The sequence below is a fragment of the Eleutherodactylus coqui genome, chromosome 2, assembly GCF_035609145.1.
Source record: "Eleutherodactylus coqui strain aEleCoq1 chromosome 2, aEleCoq1.hap1, whole genome shotgun sequence".
Classification (NCBI taxonomy): Eukaryota; Metazoa; Chordata; class Amphibia; order Anura; family Eleutherodactylidae; genus Eleutherodactylus; species Eleutherodactylus coqui.
The window spans coordinates 307,083,343-307,090,842 of NC_089838.1; the positions used below are offsets into that span (position 1 = coordinate 307,083,343).

General features: G+C 46.2%; 10 non-coding genes across 10 annotated transcripts; all 10 read right to left on the reverse strand.

Annotated features, from left to right (window-relative positions):
- Positions 1–40: 40 nt before the first annotated feature.
- Positions 41–112, reverse strand: TRNAE-UUC (transfer RNA glutamic acid (anticodon UUC)). Its single transcript has one exon. It is a non-coding gene; the product is annotated as a tRNA-Glu (tRNA).
- Positions 113–1,116: 1,004 nt separating this feature from the next.
- TRNAE-UUC (transfer RNA glutamic acid (anticodon UUC)) lies at positions 1,117–1,188 on the reverse strand. The gene has a single exon. It is a non-coding gene; the product is annotated as a tRNA-Glu (tRNA).
- Positions 1,189–1,898: 710 nt separating this feature from the next.
- Positions 1,899–1,970, reverse strand: TRNAE-CUC (transfer RNA glutamic acid (anticodon CUC)). The gene has a single exon. It is a non-coding gene; the product is annotated as a tRNA-Glu (tRNA).
- Positions 1,971–2,969: 999 nt separating this feature from the next.
- Positions 2,970–3,041, reverse strand: TRNAE-UUC (transfer RNA glutamic acid (anticodon UUC)). Its single transcript has one exon. It is a non-coding gene; the product is annotated as a tRNA-Glu (tRNA).
- A 696-nt stretch (positions 3,042–3,737) lies between these two features.
- Positions 3,738–3,809, reverse strand: TRNAE-CUC (transfer RNA glutamic acid (anticodon CUC)). The gene has a single exon. It is a non-coding gene; the product is annotated as a tRNA-Glu (tRNA).
- A 215-nt stretch (positions 3,810–4,024) lies between these two features.
- Positions 4,025–4,096, reverse strand: TRNAE-UUC (transfer RNA glutamic acid (anticodon UUC)). The gene has a single exon. It is a non-coding gene; the product is annotated as a tRNA-Glu (tRNA).
- Positions 4,097–4,805: 709 nt separating this feature from the next.
- TRNAE-CUC (transfer RNA glutamic acid (anticodon CUC)) lies at positions 4,806–4,877 on the reverse strand. The gene has a single exon. It is a non-coding gene; the product is annotated as a tRNA-Glu (tRNA).
- A 215-nt stretch (positions 4,878–5,092) lies between these two features.
- Positions 5,093–5,164, reverse strand: TRNAE-UUC (transfer RNA glutamic acid (anticodon UUC)). Its single transcript has one exon. It is a non-coding gene; the product is annotated as a tRNA-Glu (tRNA).
- A 710-nt stretch (positions 5,165–5,874) lies between these two features.
- Positions 5,875–5,946, reverse strand: TRNAE-CUC (transfer RNA glutamic acid (anticodon CUC)). Its single transcript has one exon. It is a non-coding gene; the product is annotated as a tRNA-Glu (tRNA).
- A 712-nt stretch (positions 5,947–6,658) lies between these two features.
- TRNAE-CUC (transfer RNA glutamic acid (anticodon CUC)) lies at positions 6,659–6,730 on the reverse strand. Its single transcript has one exon. It is a non-coding gene; the product is annotated as a tRNA-Glu (tRNA).
- Positions 6,731–7,500: the final 770 nt, after the last annotated feature.

A 7,500-nucleotide genomic window follows, 5' to 3' on the forward strand; every position in this document is an offset into this window, starting at 1 on the left:
CAGGCCTTTGAATGCAGGCACAAGCTTAGCAAAACACTCATTCCCATACCGGGAGTCGAACCCGGGCCGCCTGGGTGAAAACCAGGAATCCTAACCGCTAGACCATATGGGAAAAGTTGCTTTCACAGCTTGCTTTAAACTTTCCAATATATGTAGATATATACATGTACATATTAAAAAAAAAAAAAAAAAAAAAAAGTTTTGTGCTTACAGAATTCCATCTTATCTCTGGACGGCAACAACCAATCACACGCAAGATGCCTCGTTAGCGCAGTAGGTAGCGCGTCAGTCTCATAATCTGAAGGTCGTGAGTTCGATCCTCACACGGGGCATGGATCTATCCTTGTTTTTTCCCTCCGCCTTAACTGGATAGGCACTGCTCTTTGCCATTCAATACCGAAACGATACTGGATAATATGGAAAGGTAGCAAACAAGGCAGAAGGGTTTTGGCTAGGGGCTAAAAGCAACCGTGTTGAGGTCTTTGAATATGGCTGCGAGCGTAGCAAAAGTCCAAAATGGGGAGCATGATTAGTGGCAACCTCTCACACAGGGCCAGTGGCGCAATGGATAACGCGTCTGACTACGGATCAGAAGATTGTAGGTTCGACTCCTACCTGGCTCGTGAATGTCGCCGTGATCGTATAGTGGTTAGTACTCTGCGTTGTGGCCGCAGCAACCCCGGTTCGAATCCGGGTCACGGCATTCTTGATGAAAAAGCAAAGGTGCTCTTGTAGACGGCAAGCCTGAATGATACTTTTATGAACTTTTTGAGCGCTATCTTAATTCAGAGGGTCTTTCGATGTAGTTGCAAGCTTAGGAAAATGCTCATTCCCATACCGGGAGTCGAACCTAGGCCGCCTGGGTGAGAACCAGGAATCCTAACCGCTAGACCATATGGGAACCGCTGAGACCCTTTTTCAGTAATAAGTAGAAAAAAAATCAGTTTCATGATTTGAAAACTCATTTTTAAGCATGGATGGCATCAACAACCACTTGCAAGTGGCCTCGTTAGCGCAGCATTTTTGGCTGCCAAGAGCATCTGCAAACTAAGCCGCTTAATTCTGCAAGAAAGGTGCAGGCCTTTGAATGCAGGCACAAGCTTAGCAAAACACTCATTCCCATACCGGGAGTCGAACCCGGGCCGCCTGGGTGAAAACCAGGAATCCTAACCGCTAGACCATATGGGAAAAGTTGCTTTCACAGCTTGCTTTAAACTTTCCAATATATGTAGATATATACATGTACATATTAAAAAAAAAAAAAGAAGTTTTGTGCTTACAGAATTCCATCTTATCTCTGGACGGCAACAACCAATCACACGCAAGATGCCTCGTTAGCGCAGTAGGTAGCGCATCAGTCTCATAATCTGAAGGTCGTGAGTTCGATCCTCACACGGGGCATGGATCTATCCTTGTTTTTTCCCTCCGCCTTAACTGGATAGGCACTGCTCTTTGCCATTCAATACCGAAACGATACTGGATAATATGGAAAGGTAGCAAACAAGGCAGAAGGGTTTTGGCTAGGGGCTAAAAGCAACCGTGTTGAGGTCTTTGAATATGGCTGCGAGCGTAGCAAAAGTCCAAAATGGGGAGCATGATTAGTGGCAACCTCTCACACAGGGCCAGTGGCGCAATGGATAACGCGTCTGACTACGGATCAGAAGATTGTAGGTTCGACTCCTACCTGGCTCGTGAATGTTGCCGTGATCGTATAGTGGTTAGTACTCTGCGTTGTGGCCGCAGCAACCCCGGTTCGAATCCGGGTCACGGCATTCTTGATGAAAAAGCAAAGGTGCTCTTGTAGACGGTAAGCCTGAATGATACTTTTATGAACTTTTTGAGCGCTATCTTAATTCAGAGGGTCTTTCGATGTAGTTGCAAGCTTAGGAAAATGCTCATTCCCATACCGGGAGTCGAACCCGGGCCGCCTGGGTGAGAACCAGGAATCCTAACCGCTAGACCATATGGGAAAAGTTGCTTTCACAGCTTGCTTTAAACTTTCCAATATATGTAGATATATACATGTACATATTTAAAAAAAAAAAAAAGAAGTTTTGTGCTTACAGAATTCCATCTTATCTCTGGACGGCAACAACCAATCACACGCAAGATGCCTCGTTAGCGCAGTAGGTAGCGCGTCAGTCTCATAATCTGAAGGTCGTGAGTTCGATCCTCACACGGGGCATGGATCTATCCTTGTTTTTTCCCTCCGCCTTAACTGGATAGGCACTGCTCTTTGCCATTCAATACCGAAACGATACTGGATAATATGGAAAGGTAGCAAACAAGGCAGAAGGGTTTTGGCTAGGGGCTAAAAGCAACCGTGTTGAGGTCTTTGAATATGGCTGCGAGCGTAGCAAAAGTCCAAAATGGGGAGCATGATTAGTGGCAACCTCTCACACAGGGCCAGTGGCGCAATGGATAACGCGTCTGACTACGGATCAGAAGATTGTAGGTTCGACTCCTACCTGGCTCGTGAATGTCGCCGTGATCGTATAGTGGTTAGTACTCTGCGTTGTGGCCGCAGCAACCCCGGTTCGAATCCGGGTCACGGCATTCTTGATGAAAAAGCAAAGGTGCTCTTGTAGACGGCAAGCCTGAATGATACTTTTATGAACTTTTTGAGCGCTATCTTAATTCAGAGGGTCTTTCGATGTAGTTGCAAGCTTAGGAAAATGCTCATTCCCATACCGGGAGTCGAACCTAGGCCGCCTGGGTGAGAACCAGGAATCCTAACCGCTAGACCATATGGGAACCGCTGAGACCCTTTTTCAGTAATAAGTAGAAAAAAAATCAGTTTCATGATTTGAAAACTCATTTTTAAGCATGGATGGCATCAACAACCACTTGCAAGTGGCCTCGTTAGCGCAGCATTTTTGGCTGCCAAGAGCATCTGCAAACTAAGCCGCTTAATTCTGCAAGAAAGGTGCAGGCCTTTGAATGCAGGCACAAGCTTAGCAAAACACTCATTCCCATACCGGGAGTCGAACCCGGGCCGCCTGGGTGAAAACCAGGAATCCTAACCGCTAGACCATATGGGAAAAGTTGCTTTCACAGCTTGCTTTAAACTTTCCAATATATGTAGATATATACATGTACATATTAAAAAAAAAAAAAGAAGTTTTGTGCTTACAGAATTCCATCTTATCTCTGGACGGCAACAACCAATCACACGCAAGATGCCTCGTTAGCGCAGTAGGTAGCGCGTCAGTCTCATAATCTGAAGGTCGTGAGTTCGATCCTCACACGGGGCATGGATCTATCCTTGTTTTTTCCCTCCGCCTTAACTGGATAGGCACTGCTCTTTGCCATTCAATACCGAAACGATACTGGATAATATGGAAAGGTAGCAAACAAGGCAGAAGGGTTTTGGCTAGGGGCTAAAAGCAACCGTGTTGAGGTCTTTGAATATGGCTGCGAGCGTAGCAAAAGTCCAAAATGGGGAGCATGATTAGTGGCAACCTCTCACACAGGGCCAGTGGCGCAATGGATAACGCGTCTGACTACGGATCAGAAGATTGTAGGTTCGACTCCTACCTGCCGTGATCGTATAGTGGTTAGTACTCTGCGTTGTGGCCGCAGCAACCCCGGTTCGAATCCGGGTCACGGCATTCTTGATGAAAAAGCAAAGGTGCTCTTGTAGACGGTAAGCCTGAATGATACTTTTATGAACTTTTTGAGCGCTATCTTAATTCAGAGAGTCTTTCGATGTAGTTGCAAGCTTAGGAAAATGTTCATTCCCATACCGGGAGTCGAACCCGGGCCGCCTGGGTGAGAACCAGGAATCCTAACCGCTAGACCATATGGGAACCGCTGAGACCCTTTTTCAGTAATAAGTAGAAAAAAAATCAGTTTCATGATTTGAAAACTCATTTTTAAGCATGGATGGCATCAACAACCACTTGCAAGTGGCCTCGTTAGCGCAGCATTTTTGGCTGCCAAGAGCATCTGCAAACTAAGCCGCTTAATTCTGCAAGAAAGGTGCAGGCCTTTGAATGCAGGCACAAGCTTAGCAAAACACTCATTCCCATACCGGGAGTCGAACCCGGGCCGCCTGGGTGAAAACCAGGAATCCTAACCGCTAGACCATATGGGAAAAGTTGCTTTCACAGCTTGCTTTAAACTTTCCAATATATGTAGATATATACATGTACATATTAAAAAAAAAAAAAAAGTTTTGTGCTTACAGAATTCCATCTTATCTCTGGACGGCAACAACCAATCACACGCAAGATGCCTCGTTAGCGCAGTAGGTAGCGCATCAGTCTCATAATCTGAAGGTCGTGAGTTCGATCCTCACACGGGGCATGGATCTATCCTTGTTTTTTCCCTCCGCCTTAACTGGATAGGCACTGCTCTTTGCCATTCAATACCGAAACGATACTGGATAATATGGAAAGGTAGCAAACAAGGCAGAAGGGTTTTGGCTAGGGGCTAAAAGCAACCGTGTTGAGGTCTTTGAATATGGCTGCGAGCGTAGCAAAAGTCCAAAATGGGGAGCATGATTAGTGGCAACCTCTCACACAGGGCCAGTGGCGCAATGGATAACGCGTCTGACTACGGATCAGAAGATTGTAGGTTCGACTCCTACCTGGCTCGTGAATGTCGCCGTGATCGTATAGTGGTTAGTACTCTGCGTTGTGGCCGCAGCAACCCCGGTTCGAATCCGGGTCACGGCATTCTTGATGAAAAAGCAAAGGTGCTCTTGTAGACGGTAAGCCTGAATGATACTTTTATGAACTTTTTGAGCGCTATCTTAATTCAGAGGGTCTTTCGATGTAGTTGCAAGCTTAGGAAAATGCTCATTCCCATACCGGGAGTCGAACCCGGGCCGCCTGGGTGAGAACCAGGAATCCTAACCGCTAGACCATATGGGAACCGCTGAGACCCTTTTTCAGTAATAAGTAGAAAAAAAATCAGTTTCATGATTTGAAAACTCATTTTTAAGCATGGATGGCATCAACAACCACTTGCAAGTGGCCTCGTTAGCGCAGCATTTTTGGCTGCCAAGAGCATCTGCAAACTAAGCCGCTTAATTCTGCAAGAAAGGTGCAGGCCTTTGAATGTAGGCACAAGCTTAGCAAAACACTCATTCCCATACCGGGAGTCGAACCCGGGCCGCCTGGGTGAAAACCAGGAATCCTAACCGCTAGACCATATGGGAAAAGTTGCTTTCACAGCTTGCTTTAAACTTTCCAATATATGTAGATATATACATGTACATATTAAAAAAAAAAAAAGAAGTTTTGTGCTTACAGAATTCCATCTTATCTCTGGACGGCAACAACCAATCACACGCAAGATGCCTCGTTAGCGCAGTAGGTAGCGCGTCAGTCTCATAATCTGAAGGTCGTGAGTTCGATCCTCACACGGGGCATGGATCTATCCTTGTTTTTTCCCTCCGCCTTAACTGGATAGGCACTGCTCTTTGCCATTCAATACCGAAACGATACTGGATAATATGGAAAGGTAGCAAACAAGGCAGAAGGGTTTTGGCTAGGGGCTAAAAGCAACCGTGTTGAGGTCTTTGAATATGGCTGCGAGCGTAGCAAAAGTCCAAAATGGGGAGCATGATTAGTGGCAACCTCTCACACAGGGCCAGTGGCGCAATGGATAACGCGTCTGACTACGGATCAGAAGATTGTAGGTTCGACTCCTACCTGGCTCGTGAATGTCGCCGTGATCGTATAGTGGTTAGTACTCTGCGTTGTGGCCGCAGCAACCCCGGTTCGAATCCGGGTCACGGCATTCTTGATGAAAAAGCAAAGGTGCTCTTGTAGACGGTAAGCCTGAATGATACTTTTATGAACTTTTTGAGCGCTATCTTAATTCAGAGGGTCTTTCGATGTAGTTGCAAGCTTAGGAAAATGCTCATTCCCATACCGGGAGTCGAACCCGGGCCGCCTGGGTGAGAACCAGGAATCCTAACCGCTAGACCATATGGGAAAAGTTGCTTTCACAGCTTGCTTTAAACTTTCCAATATATGTAGATATATACATGTACATATTAAAAATAAAAAAAAAGAAGTTTTGTGCTTACAGAATTCCATCTTATCTCTGGACGGCAACAACCAATCACACGCAAGATGCCTCGTTAGCGCAGTAGGTAGCGCGTCAGTCTCATAATCTGAAGGTCGTGAGTTCGATCCTCACACGGGGCATGGATTTATCCTTGTTTTTTCCCTCCGCCTTAACTGGATAGGCACTGCTCTTTGCCATTCAATACCGAAACGATACTGGATAATATGGAAAGGTAGCAAACAAGGCAGAAGGGTTTTGGCTAGGGGCTAAAAGCAACCGTGTTGAGGTCTTTGAATATGGCTGCGAGCGTAGCAAAAGTCCAAAATGGGGAGCATGATTAGTGGCAACCTCTCACACAGGGCCAGTGGCGCAATGGATAACGCGTCTGACTACGGATCAGAAGATTGTAGGTTCGACTCCTACCTGGCTCGTGAATGTCGCCGTGATCGTATAGTGGTTAGTACTCTGCGTTGTGGCCGCAGCAACCCCGGTTCGAATCCGGGTCACGGCATTCTTGATGAAAAAGCAAAGGTGCTCTTGTAGACGGCAAGCCTGAATGATACTTTTATGAACTTTTTGAGCGCTATCTTAATTCAGAGGGTCTTTCGATGTAGTTGCAAGCTTAGGAAAATGCTCATTCCCATACCGGGAGTCGAACCCGGGCCGCCTGGGTGAGAACCAGGAATCCTAACCGCTAGACCATATGGGAACCGCTGAGACCCTTTTTCAGTAATAAGTAGACAAAAAATCAGTTTCATGATTTGAAAACTCATTTTTAAGCATGGATGGCATCAACAACCACTTGCAAGTGGCCTCGTTAGCGCAGCATTTTTGGCTGCCAAGAGCATCTGCAAACTAAGCCGCTTAATTCTGCAAGAAAGGTGCAGGCCTTTGAATGCAGGCACAAGCTTAGCAAAACACTCATTCCCATACCGGGAGTCGAACGCGGGCCGCCTGGGTGAAAACCAGGAATCCTAACCGCTAGACCATATGGGAAAAGTTGCTTTCACAGCTTGCTTTAAACTTTCCAATATATGTAGATATATACATGTACATATTAAAAAAAAAAAAAAAGAAGTTTTGTGCTTACAGAATTCCATCTTATCTCTGGACGGCAACAACCAATCACACGCAAGATGCCTCGTTAGCGCAGTAGGTAGCGCGTCAGTCTCATAATCTGAAGGTCGTGAGTTCGATCCTCACACGGGGCATGGATCTATCCTTGTTTTTTCCCTCCGCCTTAACTGGATAGGCACTGCTCTTTGCCATTCAATACCGAAACGATACTGGATAATATGGAAAGGTAGCAAACAAGGCAGAAGGGTTTTGGCTAGGGGCTAAAAGCAACCGTGTTGAGGTCTTTGAATATGGCTGCGAGCGTAGCAAAAGTCCAAAATGGGGAGCATGATTAGTGGCAACCTCTCACACAGGGCCAGTGGCGCAATGGATAACGCGTCTGACTACGGATCAGAAGATTGT